The following is a 15,745-nucleotide window of genomic DNA, read 5'->3' as shown; positions in this document are numbered from 1 at the left end:
TTCCGAGTTGCACAGGAGAATGTGAAAAGTGTTCATATGTAGTAAAAACCTGAGAAAAATTTCCGTTTTCGTCATTTGTTATCGAATCGACTAAACGTCAGGTCGTCACATTGGCCGATCTTCTGTCTGAAACGGTTGTACATATCGTCTGCAAAGCTATGTCGCGTGTTGCGGTATGTGGAGACTCTAAAAGCACCATAGTAGAACACAGCTGAAGCTTCTAAGTTGATGTAATAGCCAGTAAGAAGTAGTACATCTCAAGTTCTAGGTATCGATTATTGACTTCTTAGATGGATTTGGTGCCTTGGACATGAGCTAGGACCATTAGATTCTGCATGAAACGAGGACTAGCAGCCGAGTTGCACGAGAGAATGTGAAAAGTGTTCATATGTAGTAAAAACCTGAGAAATCCGTCCGTTTTCGTCATTTGCTATCGAATCGACTTAAAGCCAGATCGTCACATTGGCAGCTCTTCTCTCTGAAACGGTTGTACTTATCGTCTGCAAAGCTATGTCGCGTGCTGCGGTATGCGGAGACACTAAAAGCACCATTGTAGAACACAGATGAAGCTTCTAAGTTGATGTAATAACCAGTAAGAAGTAGTACAATCCAAGTTTTAGGTATCGATTATTGACTTTTTAGCTGGCTTTGGTGCAATGGACGTGAGCAAAGACCTTAAGATTCTGCATGAAAGGAGGACTAGCAGCCAGGTTGCACGGGAGGATGTGAAAAGTGTTCATATGTAGTAAAAACCTGAGAAATCCGTCCGTTCTCGTCATTTGTTATCGAATCGACTTAAAGTCAGATCGTCACATTGGCCGCTCTTCTCTCTAAAACGGTTGTACTTATCGTCTGCAAAGCTATGTCGCGTGATGCGGTATGTGGAGGCACTAAAAGCACCATAGTAGAACACAGATGAAGCTTCGAAGTTGATGTAATAGCCAGTAAGAAGTAGTACAAGTGAAATTTTAGATATCGATTATTGAATTTTTAGCTGGCTTTGGTGCAATGGACGTGAGCTAAGACCTTAAGATTCTGCATGAAAGGAGGACTAGCAGCCAAGTTGCACGGGAGGATGTGAAAAGTGTTCATATGTAGTAAAAACCTGAGAAATCCGTCCGTTTTCGTCATTTGTTATCGAATTGACTTAAAGTCAGATCGTCACATTGGCCGCTCTTCTCTCTAAAACGGTTGTACTTATCGTCTGCAAAGCTATGTCGCGTGATGCGGTATGTGGAGGCACTAAAAGCACCATAGTAGAACACAGATGAAGCTTCGAAGTTGATGTAATAGCCAGTAAGAAGTAGTACAAGTGAAATTTTAGATATCGATTATTGAATTTTTAGCTGGCTTTGGTACCTTGGACATGAGCTAGGACCTTAAGATTCTGCATGAAAGGAGGACTAGCAGCCGAGTGGCAAGGAAGAATGTGAAAAGTGTTCATATGTAGTAAAAACCTGAGAAATCCGTCCGTTTTCGTCATTTGTTATCGAATCGACTTAAAGCCAGGTCGTCACATTGGCCGATCTTCTCTCTGAAACGGTTGTACATATCGTCTGCAAAGCTATGTCGCGTGTAGCAGTATGTGGAGACTCTAAAAGCACCATAGTAGAACACAGATGAAGCTTCTAAGTTGATGTAATAGCCAGTAAGAATTAGTACAATACCAGATTTAGGTATCGATTATTGACTTTTTAGCTGGCTTTGGTGCCTTGGACATGAGCTAGGACCTTAAGATTCTGCATGAAATTAGAACTAACAGCCGAATTGCACGCGAGATTGTGAAAAGTGTTCATATGTAGTAAAAACCTGAGAAATCCGTCTGTATTCGTTATTTGGTATGGAATCGACTTAAAGCCAGATCGTCACATTGGCCGCTCTTCTCTCTGAAACGGTTGTACTTATCGTCTGCAAAGCTATGTCGCATGCTGCGGTTTGTGGAGACACTAAAAGCACCATAGTAGAACACAGATGAAGCTTCTAAGTTGATGTAATAGCCAGTAAGAAGTAGTACAATTCAAGTTTCAGGTATCGATTATTGACTTTTTAGCTGGCCTTGGTGCATTGGACGTGAGCTAGGACCTTAAGACTCTGCATGAAAGGAGGACTAGCAGCCGAGTAGCAAGGGAGAATGTGAAAAGTGTTCATATGTAGTAAAAACCTGAGAAATCCGTCCGTTTTCGTCATTTGTTATCAAATCGACTTAAAGTCAGGTCGTCACATTGGCGGAACTTCTGTCTGATACGGTTGTACATATCGTCTGCAAAGCTATGTCGCGTGTTGCGGTATGTGGAGACTCTAAAAGCACCATAGTAGAACACAGCTGAAGCTTCTAAGTTGATGTAATAGCCAGTAAGAAGTAGTACATCTCAAGTTCTAGGTATCGATTATTGACTTCTTAGATGGATTTGGTGCCTTGGACATGAGCTAGGACCATAAGATTCTGCATGAAACGAGGACTAGCAGCCGAGTTGCACGAGAGAATGTGAAAAGTGTTCATATGTAGTAAAAACCTGAGAAATCCGTCCGTTTTCGTCATTTGTTATCGAATCGACTTAAAGACAGATCGTCACATTGGCCGCTTTTCTCTCTGAAACGGTTGTACTTATTGTCTGAAAGCTATGTCGCGTGCTGCGGTATGCGGAGACACTAAAAGCACCATAGTAGAACACAGATGAAGCTTCTAAGTTGATGTAATAGCCAGTAAGAAGTAGTACATCTCAAGTACTAGGTATCGATTATTGACTTTTTAGTTGGCTTTGGTGCCTTGGACATGAGCTAGGACCATAAGATTCTGCATGAAACGAGGACTAGCAGCCGAGTTGCACGAGACAATGTGAAAAGTGTTCATATGTAGTAAAAACCTGAGAAATCCGTCCGTTTTCGTCATTTGTTATCGAATCGACTTAAAGCCAGATCGTCACATTAGCTGCTCTCCTCTCTGAAACGGTTGTACTTATCGTCTGAAAGCTATGTCGCGTGCTGCGGTATGCGGAGACACTAAAAGCACCATTGTAGAACACAGATGAAGCTTCTAAGTTGATGTAATAACCAGTAAGAAGTAGTACAATTCAAGTTTTAAATGTCGATTATTGACTTTTTAGCTGGCTTTGGTGCCTTGGACATGAGCTAGGACCTTAAGATTCTGCATGAAAGGAGGACTAGCAGGCGAGTTGCACGGGAGAATGTGAAAAGTGTTCATATGTAGTAAAAACCTGAGAAATCCGGCCGTTTCCGTCATTTGTTATCGAATCGACTTAAAGCCAAGTCGTCACATTGGCCGCTCTTCTGTCTGAAACGTTTGTACATATCGTCTGCAAAGCTATGTCGCGTGTTGCGGTGTGTGGAGACTCTAAAAGCACTATAGTAGAACACAGATGAAGCTTCTAAGTTGATGTAATAGCCAGTAAGAAGTAGTACATCTCAAGTTCTACATATCGATTATTGACTTTTTAGCTGGCTTTGGTGCCTTGGACATGAGCTAGGACCATAAGATTCTGCATGAAACGAGGACTAGCATGCCGAGTTGCACGAGAGAGTGTGAAAAGTGTTCATATGTAGTAAAAACCTGAGAAATCCGTCTGTATTCGTCATTTGTTATCGAATCGACTTAAAGCCAGATCGTCACATTGGCCGCTCTTCTCTCTGAATCGGTTGTACTTATCGTCTGAAAGCTATGTCGCGTGCTGCGGTATGCGGAAACACTAAAAGCACCATAGTAGAACACAGATGAAGCTTCTAAGATGATGTAATAGCCAGTAAGAAGTAGTACAACTCAAGTTCTAGGTATCGATTATTGACTTTTTAGCTGGCTTTGGTGCCTTGGACATGAGCTAGGACCTTAAGATTCTGCATGAAAGGAGGACTTGCAGCCGAGTTGCACGGGAGGATGTGAAAAGTGTTCATATGTAGTAAAAACCTGAGAAATCCGTCCGTTTTCGTCATTTGTTATCGAATCGACTTAAAGCCAGATCGTCACATTGGCCGCTCTTCGCTCTGAAACGGTTGTACTTACCGCATGCAAAGATATGTCGCGAGCTGCGTTATGCGGAGACACTAATAGCACCATAGTAGAACACAGATGAAGCTTCTAAGTTGATGTAATAGCCAGTAAGAAGTAGTACAATTCAAGTTTTAGGTATCGATTATTGACTTTTTAGCTGGCTTTGGTGCCTTGGACGTGAGCTAAGACCTTAAGATTCTGCATGAAAGGAGGACTAGCAGCCAAGTTGCACGGGAGAAGGTGAAAAGTGTTCATATGTAGTAAAAACCTGAGAAATCCGTCCGTTTTCGTCATTTGTTACGGAATCAACTTAAAGCCAGGTCATCACATTGGCCGCTCTTCTCTCTGAAACGGTTGTACTTATCGTCTGCAAAGCTGTGTCGCATGCTGCGGTATGCGGAGACACTAATAGCACCATAGTAGAACACAGATGAAGCTTCTAAGTTGATGTAATAACCAGTAAGAAGTAGTACAATTGAAATTTTAGATATCGATTATTGACTTTTTAGCAGGCTTTTGTGCCTTGGACATGAGCTAGGACCTTAAGATTCTGCATGAAAGGAGGACTAGCAGCCGAGTAGCAAGGGAGAATGTGAAAAGTGTTCATATGTAGTAAAAACCTGAGAAATCCGTCCGTTTTCGTCATTTGTTATCGAATCGACTGAAAGCCAGATCGTCACATTGGCCGCTCTTCTCTCTGAAACGGTTGTACTTATCGTCTGCAAAGCTATGTCGCGTGCTGCGGTATGCGGAGACCCTAAAATCACCATAGTAGAACACAGATGAAGCTTCTAAGTAGATGTAATAGCCAGTAAGAAGTAGTACAATTCAAGTTTTAGGTATCGATTATTGACTTTTTAGCTGGCTTTGGTGCCTTGGACATGAGCTAGGACCTTACGATTCTGCATGAAAGGAGTACTAGCAGCCGAGTTGAACGGGAGGATGTGAAAAGTCTTCATATGTAGTACAAAACTGAGAAATCCGTCCGTTTTCGTCATTTGTTATCGAATCGACTTAAAGCCTGATCGTCACATTGGCCGCTTTTCTCTCTGAAACGGTTGTACTTATCGTCTGAAAGCTATGTCGCGTGCTGCGGTATGCAGAGACACTAAAAGCACCATAGTAGAACACAGATGAAGCTTCTAAGATGATGTAATAGCCAGTAAGAATTAGTACAATAAAAGTTTTAGGCATCGATTATTGACTTTTAGCTGGCTTTGGTGCCTTGGACATGAGCTAGGACCTTACGATTCTGCATGAAAGGAGTACTAGCAGCCGAGTTGAACGGGAGGATGTGAAAAGTCTTCATATGTAGTAAAAACCTGAGAAATCCGTCCGTTTTCGTCATTTGTTATCGAATCGACTTAAAGCCAGATCGTCACATTGGCCGCTTTTCTCTTTGAAACGGTTGTACTTATTGTCTGAAAGCTATGTCGCGTGCTGCGGTATGCGGAGACACTAATAGCACCATAGTAGAACACAGATGAAGCTTCTAAGTTGATGTAATAACCAGTAAGAAGTAGTACAATTGAAATTTTAGATATCGATTATTGACTTTTTAGCTGGCTTTTGTGCCTTGGACATGAGCTAGGACCTTAAGATTCTTCATGAAAGGAGGACTAGCAGCCGAGTAGCAAGGGAGAATGTGAAAAGTGTTCATATGTAGTAAAAACCTGAGAAATCCGTCCGTTTTCGTCATTTGTTATCGAATCGACTGAAAGCCAGATCGTGACATTGGCCGCTCTTCTCTCTGAAACGGTTGTACTTATCGTCTGCAAAGCTATGTCGCGTGCTGCGGTATGCGGAGACCCTAAAATCACCATAGTAGAACACAGATGAAGCTTCTAAGTAGATGTAATAGCCAGTAAGAAGTAGTACAATTCAAGTTTTAGGTATCGATTATTGACATATTAGCTGGCTTTGGTGCCTTGGACATGAGCTAGGACCTTACGATTCTGCATGAAAGGAGTACTAGCAGCCGAGTTGAACGGGAGGATGTGAAAAGTCTTCATATGTAGTACAAAACTGAGAAATCCGTCCCTTTTCGTCATTTGTTATCGAATCGACTTAAAGCCTTATCGTCACATTGGCCGCTTTTCTCTCTGAAACGGTTGTACTTATCGTCTGAAAGCTATGTCGCGTGCTGCGGTATGCGGAGACACTAAAAGCACCATAGTAGAACACAGATGAAGCTTCTAAGATGATGTAATAGCCAGTAAGAATTAGTACAATACCAGTTTTAGGTATCGATTATTGACTTTTTTGCTGGCTTTGCTGCCTTGGACATGAGCTAGGACCTTAAGATTCTGCATGAAAGGAGGACTAGCAGCCGAGTTGCACGGGAGAATGTGAAAAGTGTTCATACGTAATAAAAACCTGAGAAATTCGTTCGTTATCGTCATTTGTTATCCAATCGACTCAAAGCCAGGTCGTCACATTGGCCGCTCTTCTCTCTGAAACGGTTGTACTTATCGTCTGCAAAGATATGTCACGTGCTGCGGTATGCGGAAACCCTAAAATCACCATAGTAGAACACAGATGAAGCTTCTAAGTAGATGTAATAGCCAGTAAGAAGTAGTACAATTCAAGTTTTAGGTATCGATTATTGACTTTTTAGCTGGCTTTGGTGCCTTGGACATGAGCTAGGACCTTACGATTCTGCATGAAAGGAGTACTAGCAGCCGAGTTGAACGGGAGGATGTGAAAAGTCTTCATATGTAGTACAAAACTGAGAAATCCGTCCCTTTTCGTCATTTGTTATCGAATCGACTTAAAGCCAGATCGTCACATTGGCCGCTTTTCTCTCTGAAACGGTTGTACTTATCGTCTGAAAGCTATGTCGCGTGCTGCGGTATGCGGAGACACTAATAGCACCATAGTAGAACACAGATGAAGCTTCTAAGTTGATGTAATAACCAGTAAGAAGTAGGACAATTGAAATTTTAGATATCGATTATTGACTTTTTAGCTGGCTTTTGTGCCTTGGACATGAGCTAGGACCTTAAGATTCTGCATGAAAGGAGGACTAGCAGCCGAGTAGCAAGGGAGAATGTGAAAAGTGTTCATATGTAGTAAAAACCTGAGAAATCCGTCCGTTTTCGTCATTTGTTATCGAATCGACTGAAAGCCAGATCGTCACATTGGCCGCTCTTCTCTCTGAAACGGTTGTACTTATCGTCTGCAAAGCTATGTCACGTGCTGCGGTATGCGGAGACCCTAAAATCACCATAGTAGAACACAGATGAAGCTTCTAAGTAGATGTAATAGCCAGTAAGAAGTAGTACAATTCAAGTTTTAGGTATCGATTATTGACTTTTTAGCTGGCTTTGGTGCCTTGGACATGAGCTAGGACCTTACGATTCTGCATGAAAGGAGTACTAGCAGCCGAGTTGAACGGGAGGATGTGAAAAGTCTTCATATGTAGTACAAAACTGAGAAATCCGTCCCTTTTCGTCATTTGTTATCGAATCGACTTAAAGCCTGATCGTCACATTGGCCGCTTTTCTCTCTGAAACGGTTGTACTTATCGTCTGCAAAGCTATGTCGCGTGCTGCGGTATGCAGAGACACTAAAAGCACCATAGTAGAACACAGGTGAAGCTTCTAAGATGATGTAATAGCCAGTAAGAATTAGTACAATACCAGTTTTAGGTATCGATTATTGACTTTTTAGCTGGCTTTGCTGCCTTGGACATGAGCTAGGACCTTAAGATTCTGCATGAAAGGAGGACTAGCAGCCGAGTTGCACGGGAGAATGTGAAAAGTGTTCATACGTAATAAAAACCTGAGAAATTCGTTCGTTATCGTCATTTGTTATCCAATCGACTCAAAGCCAGGTCGTCACATTGGCCGCTCTTCTCTCTGAAACGGTTGTACTTATCGTCTGCAAAGCTATGTCACGTGCTGCGGTATGCGGAGACCCTAAAATCACCATAGTAGAACACAGATGAAGCTTCTAAGTAGATGTAATAGCCAGTAAGAAGTAGTACAATTCAAGTTTTAGGTATCGATTATTGACTTTTTAGCTGGCTTTGGTGCCTTGGACATGAGCTAGGACCTTACGATTCTGCATGAAAGGAGTACTAGCAGCCGAGTTGAACGGGAGGATGTGAAAAGTCTTCATATGTAGTACAAAACTGAGAAATCCGTCCCTTTTCGTCATTTGTTATCGAATCGACTTAAAGCCAGATCGTCACATTGGCCGCTTTTCTCTCTGAAACGGTTGTACTTATCGTCTGAAAGCTATGTCGCGTGCTGCGGTATGCGGAGACACTAATAGCACCATAGTAGAACACAGATGAAGCTTCTAAGTTGATGTAATAACCAGTAAGAAGTAGGACAATTGAAATTTTAGATATCGATTATTGACTTTTTAGCTGGCTTTTGTGCCTTGGACATGAGCTAGGACCTTAAGATTCTGCATGAAAGGAGGACTAGCAGCCGAGTAGCAAGGGAGAATGTGAAAAGTGTTCATATGTAGTAAAAACCTGAGAAATCCGTCCGTTTTCGTCATTTGTTATCGAATCGACTGAAAGCCAGATCGTCACATTGGCCGCTCTTCTCTCTGAAACGGTTGTACTTATCGTCTGCAAAGCTATGTCACGTGCTGCGGTATGCGGAGACCCTAAAATCACCATAGTAGAACACAGATGAAGCTTCTAAGTAGATGTAATAGCCAGTAAGAAGTAGTACAATTCAAGTTTTAGGTATCGATTATTGACTTTTTAGCTGGCTTTGGTGCCTTGGACATGAGCTAGGACCTTACGATTCTGCATGAAAGGAGTACTAGCAGCCGAGTTGAACGGGAGGATGTGAAAAGTCTTCATATGTAGTACAAAACTGAGAAATCCGTCCCTTTTCGTCATTTGTTATCGAATCGACTTAAAGCCTGATCGTCACATTGGCCGCTTTTCTCTCTGAAACGGTTGTACTTATCGTCTGCAAAGCTATGTCGCGTGCTGCGGTATGCAGAGACACTAAAAGCACCATAGTAGAACACAGGTGAAGCTTCCAAGATGATGTAATAGCCAGTAAGAATTAGTACAATACCAGTTTTAGGTATCGATTATTGACTTTTTAGCTGGCTTTGCTGCCTTGGACATGAGCTAGGACCTTAAGATTCTGCATGAAAGGAGGACTAGCAGCCGAGTTGCACGGGAGAATGTGAAAAGTGTTCATACGTAGTAAAAACCTGAGAAATTCGTTCGTTATCGTCATTTGTTATCGAATCGACTTAAAGCCAGGTCGTCACATTGGCCGCTCTTCTCTCTGAAACGGTTGTACTTATCGTCTGAAAGCTATGTCGCGTGCTGCGGTATGCGGAGACACTAAAAGCACCATAGTAGAACACAGATGAAGCTTCTAAGATGATGTAATAGCCAGTAAGAAGTAGTACAATTCAAGATTTAGGCATCGATTATTGACTTTTAGCTGGCTTTGGTGCCTTGGACATGAGCTAGGACCTTACGATTCTGCATGAAAGGAGTACTAGCAGCCGAGTTGAACGGGAGGATGTGAAAAGTCTTCATATGTAGTAAAAACCTGAGAAATCCGTCCGTTTTCGTCATTTGTTATCGAATCGACTTAAAGCCAGATCGTCACATTGGCCGCTTTTCTCTCTGAAACGGTTGTACTTATTGTCTGAAAGCTATGTCGCGTGCTGCGGTATGCGGAGACACTAACAGCACCATAGTAGAACACAGATGAAGCTTCTAAGTTGATGTAATAACCAGTAAGAAGTAGTACAATTGAAATTTTAGATATCGATTATTGACTTTTTAGCTGGCTTTTGTGCCTTGGACATGAGCTAGGACCTTACGATTCTGCATGAAAGGAGTACTAGCAGCCGAGTTGAACGGGAGGATGTGAAAAGTCTTCATATGTAGTAAAAACCTGAGAAATCCGTCCGTTTTCGTCATTTGTTATCGAATCGACTTAAAGCCAGATCGACACATTGGCCGCTCTTCTCTCTGAAACGGTTCTACATATCGTCTGAAAGCTATGTCGCGTGCTGCGGTATGTGGAGACACTAAAATCACCATAGTAGAACACTGATGAAGCTTCTAATTTGATGTAATAGCCAGTAAAAGGTAGTACAATTCAAGTTTTAGGTATCGATTATTGACTTTTTAGCTGGCTTTGGTGCCTTGGACATGAGCTAGGACCTTAAGATTCTGCATTAAAAGAGGACTAGCAGCCGCGTTGCACGGGAGAATGTGAAAAGTGTTCATATGTAGTAAAAACCTGAGAAATCCGTCCGTTTTCGTCTTTTGTTATTGACTCGACTTAAAGCCAGATCGTCACATTGGCCGCTCTTCTCTCTGAAACGGTTGTACTTATCGTCTGAAAGCTACGTCGCGTGCTGCGGTATGCGGAGACACTAAAAGCACCATAGTAGAACACAGATGAAGCTTCAAAGATGATGTAATAGCCAGTAAGGATTAGTACAATACCAGTTTTAGGTATCGATTATTGACTTTTTAGCTGGCTTTGGTGCCTTGGACATGAGCTAGGACCTTAAGATTCTGCATTAAAAGAGGACTAGCAGCCACGTTGCACGGGAAAATGTGAAAAGTGTTCATATGTAGTAAAAACCTGAGAAATCCGTCCGTTTTCGTCATTTGTTATCGAATCGACTTAAAGCCAGATCGTCACATTGGCCGCTCTTCTCTCTGAAACAGTTGTACTTATCGTCTGAAAGCTATGTCGCGTGCTGCGGTATGCGGAGACACTAAAAGCACCATAGTAGAACACAGATGAAGCTTCTAAGATGATGTAATAGCCAGTAAGATGTAGTACAATTCAAGTTTTAGGTATCGATTATTGACTTTTTAGCTGGCTTTGGTGCCTTGGACATTAGCTATGACCTTAAGATTCTGCATGAAAGGAGGACTAGCAGCTGAGTTGCAAGGGAGAATGTGAAAAGTGTTCATATGTAGTAAAAACCAGAGAAATCCGTCCGTTTTCATCATTTGTTATCGAATCGACTTAAAGCCAGATCGTCACATTGGCCGCTCTTCTCTCTGAAACAGTTGTACTTATCGTCTGAAAGCTATGTCGCGTGCTGCGGTATGCGGAGACACTAAAATCACCATAGTAGAACACAGATGAAGCTTCTAAGTTGATGTAATAGCCAGTAAGAAGTAGTACAATTCAAGTTTTAGGTATCGATTATTGACTTTTAGCTGGCTTTGGTGCTTTGGACATGAGCTAGGACTTTAAGATTCTGCATGAAAGGAGGACTAGCAGCCGAGTTGTTCGGGAAAATGTGAAAAGTGTTCATATGTAGTAAAAACCTGAGAAATCCGACCGTTTTCGTCATTTGTTATCGAATCGACTTAAAGCCAGATCGTCACATTGGCCGCTCTTCTCTCTGAAACGGTTGTACTTATCGTCTGAAAGCTATGTCGCGTTATGCGGTATGCGGAGACACTAAAAGCACCATAGTACAACACAGATGAAGCTTCTAAGATGATGTAATAGCCAGTAAGAATTAGTACAATACCAGTTTTAGGTATCGATTATTGACTTTTTAGCTGGCTTTGGTGCCTTGGACATGAGCTAGAACCTTAAGATTCTGCATGAAAGGAGTACTAACAGCCGAATTGCACGCGTGATTGTGAAAAGTGTTCATATGTAGTAAAAACCTGAGAAATCCGTCCGTTTTCGTCATTTGTTATCGAATCGACTTAAAGCCAGATCGTCACATTAGCTGCTCTTCTCTCTGAAACGGTTGTACTTATCGTCTGAAAGCTATGTCGCGTGCTGCGGTATGCGGAGACACTAAAAGCACCATTGTAGAACACAGATGAAGCTTCTAAGTTGATGTAATAACCAGTAAGAAGTAGTACAATTCAAGTTTTAAGTGTCGATTATTGACTTTTTAGCTGGCTTTGGTGCCTTGGACATGAGCTAGGACCTTAAGATTCTGCATGAAAGGAGGACTAGCAGGCGAGTTGCACGGGAGAATGTGAAAAGTGTTCATATGTAGTAAAAACCTGAGAAATCAGTCCGTTTCCGTCATTTGTTATCGAATCGACTTAAAGCCAGGTAGTCACATTGGCCGCTCTTCTGTCTGAAACGGTTGTACATATCGTCTGCAAAGCTATGTCGCATGTTGCGGTGTGTTGAGACTCTAAAAGCACCATAGTAGAACACAGATGAACCTTCTAAGTTGATGTAATAGCCAGTAAGAAGTAGTACAATTCAAGTTTTAGGTATCGATTATTGACTTTGTAGCTGGCTTTGGTGCCTTGGACATGAGCTAGGACCTTAAGATTCTGCATGAAAGAAGGACTAGCAGCCGAGTTGTACGGGAGAATGTGAAAAGTGTTCATGTGTAGTAAAAACCTGAAAAATCCATACGTTTTCGTCATTGGTTATCGATTCGTCTTAAAGCCAGATCGTCACATTGGCTGCTCTTTTCTCTGAAACGGTTGTACTTATCGTCTGCAAAGCTATGTCGCGTGCTGCGGTATATGGAGACACTAAAAGCACCATAGTAGAACACAGATGAAGCTTCTAAGTTGACGTAATAGCTAGTAAGAGGTAGTACAATTCAAGTTTTAAGTATCGATTATTGACTTTTTAGCTGGCTTTGGTGCCTTGGACATGAGCTAGGACCTTAAGATTCTGCATGAAAGGAGGACTAGCAGCCGAGTTGCACGGGAGAATGTGAAAAGTGTTCATATGTAGTAAAAACCTGAGAAATCGGTCCATTTTCCTCATTTGTTATCGAATCGACTTAAAACCGGATCGTGACATTGGCCGCTCTTCTCTCTGAAACGGTTGTACTTATCGTCTGCAAAGCTATGTCGCGTGCTGCGGTATGCGGAGACACTAAAAGCACCATAGTAGAACACAGATGAAGGTTCTAAGTTGATGTAATAGCTAGTAAGAAGTAGTACAATTGGAATTTTAGATATCGATTATTGACTTTTTAGCTGGCTTTGGTGCCTTGGACATGAGCTAGGACCTTAAGATTCTTCATGAAAGGAGGACTAGCAGCCGAGTTGCACGGGAGAATGTGAAAAGTGTTCATATGTAGCAAAAACCTGAGAAGTCAGTCCGTTTTGTCATTTGTTATCGAATCGACTTAAAGCCAGATCGTCACATTGGCCGCTCTTCTCTCTGAAACGGTTGTACTTATCGTCTGAAAGCTATGTCGCGTGCTGCGGTATGTGGAGACACTATAAGCACCATTGGAGAACACAGATGAAGCTTCTAAGATGATGTAATAGCCAGAAAGAATTAGTACAACTCAAGTTTTAGGTATCGATTATTGACTTTTTAGCTGGCTTTGGTGCCTTGGACATGAGCTAGGACCTTAAGATTCTGCATGAAAGGAGGACTAGCAGCCCAGTTGCATGGGAGAATGTGAAAAGTGTTCATATGTGGTAAAAACCTGAGAAATCCGTCGGTTTTCGTCATTTGTTATCGAATCGACTTAAAGCCAGATCGTCACATTGCACGCTCTTCTCTCCGAAACGGTTGTATTTATCGTCTGAAAGCTATGTCGCGTGCTGCGGTATGCGGAGACACTAAAAGCACCATAGTAGAACACAGATGAAGCTTCTAAGATGATGTAATAGCCAGTAAGAATTAGTACAATACCAGTTTTAGGTATCGATTATTGACTTTTAGCTGGCTTTGGTGCCTTGGACATGAGCTAGGACCTTAAGACTCTGCATGAAAAGGAGGGCTAGCAGCTGAGTTGCACGGGAGAATGTGAAAAGTGTTCATATGTAGTAAAAACCTGAGAAATCCGTCCGTTTTCGTCATTTGTTATGGAATCGACTTAAAGCCAGATCGTCACATTGGCCGCTCTCCTCTCTGAAACGGTTATACTTATCGTCTGCAAAGCTATGTCGCGTGCTGCGGTATGCAGAGACACTAAATGCACCATAGTAGAACACAGATGAAGCTTCTAAGTTGATGTAACAGCCAGTAAGAAGTAGTACAATTCAAGATTTAGGTATCGATTATTGACTTTGTAGCTGGCTTTGGTGCCTTGGACTAGAGCTAGGACCTTAATATTCTGCATGAAAGAAGGACTAGCAGCCGAGTTGTACGGGAGAATGTGAAAAGAGTTCATATGTAGTAAAAACCTGAGAAATCCATACGTTTTCGTCATTGGTTTTCGATTCGTCTTAAAGCCAGATCGTCACATTGGCTGCTCTTTTCTCTGAAACGGTTGTACTTATCGTCTGCAAAGCTATGCCGCGTGCTGCGGTATGTGGAGACACTAAAAGCACCATAGTAGAACACAGATGAAGCTTCTAAGTTGACGTAATAGCTAGTAAGAGGTAGTACAATTCAAGTTTTAAGTATCGATTATTGACTTTTTAGCTGGCTTTGGTGCCTTGGACATGAGCTAGGACCTTAAGATTCTGCATGAAAGGAGGACTAGCAGCCGAGTTGCACGGGAGAACGTGAAAAGTTTTCATATGTAGTAAAAACCTGAGAAATCGGTACATTTTCGTCATTTGTTATCGAATCGACTTAAAACCGGATCGTGACATTGGCCGCTCTTCTCTCTGAAACGGTTGTACTTATCGTCTGCAAAACTATGTCGCGTGCTGCGGTATGCGGAGACACTAAAAGCACCATAGTAGAACACAGATGTAGCTTCTAAGTTGATGTAATAGCTAGTAAGAAGTAGTACAATTAGAATTTTAGATATCGATTATTGACTTTTTAGCTGGCTTTGGTGCCTTGGACATGAGCTAGGACCTTAAGATTCTGCATGAAAGGAGGACTAGCAGCCGAGTTGCACGGGAGAATGTGAAAAGTGTTCATATGTAGTAAAAACCTGAGAAGTCCGTCCGTTTTGTCGATTGTTATCGAATCGACTTAAAGCCAGATCGTCACATTGGGCGCTCTTCTCTCTGAAACGGTTGTACTTATCGTCTGAAAGCTATGTCGCGTGCTGCGGTATGTGGAGACACTAAAAGCACCATTGGAGAACACAGATGAAGCTTCTGAGATGATGTAATAGCCAGTAAGAATTAGTACAACTCAAGTTTTAGGTATCGATTATTGACTTTTTAGCTGGCTTTGGTGCCTTGGACATGAGCTAGGACCTTAAGATTCTGCATGAAAGGAGGACTAGCAGCCGAGTTGCACGGGAGAATGTGAAAAGTGTTCATATGTAGTAAAAACCTGAGAAATCCGTCCGTTTTCGTCATTTGTTATCGAATCGACTTAAAGCCAGATCGTCACATTGGCCGCTCTTCTCTCTGAAACGGTTGTACTTATCGTCTGAAAGCTATGTCGCGTGCTGCGGTATGTGGAGACACTATAAGCACCATTGGAGAACACAGATGAAGCTTCTAAGATGATGTAATAGCCAGAAAGAATTAGTACAACTCAAGTTTTAGGTATCGATTATTGACTTTTTAGCTGGCTTTGGTGCCTTGGACATGAGCTAGGACCTTAAGATTCTGCATGAAACGAGGACTAGCAGCCGAGTTGCACGAGACAATGTGAAAAGTGTTCATATGTAGTAAAAACCTGAGAAATCCGTCCGATTTCGTCATTTGTTATCGAATCGACTTAAAGCCAGATCGTCACATTAGCTGCTCTCCTCTCTGAAACGGTTGTACTTATCGTCTGAAAGCTATGTCGCGTGCTGCGGTATGCGGAGACACTAAAAGCACCATTGTAGAACACAGATGAAGCTTCTAAGTTGATGTAATAACCAGTAAGAAGTAGTACAATTCAAGTTTTAAATGTCGATTATTGA

Source organism: Schistocerca gregaria, unplaced genomic scaffold (genome assembly GCF_023897955.1).
Source record: "Schistocerca gregaria isolate iqSchGreg1 unplaced genomic scaffold, iqSchGreg1.2 ptg000281l, whole genome shotgun sequence".
Taxonomy (NCBI): Eukaryota; Metazoa; Arthropoda; class Insecta; order Orthoptera; family Acrididae; genus Schistocerca; species Schistocerca gregaria.
This window is presented reverse-complemented; position numbering follows the sequence as displayed.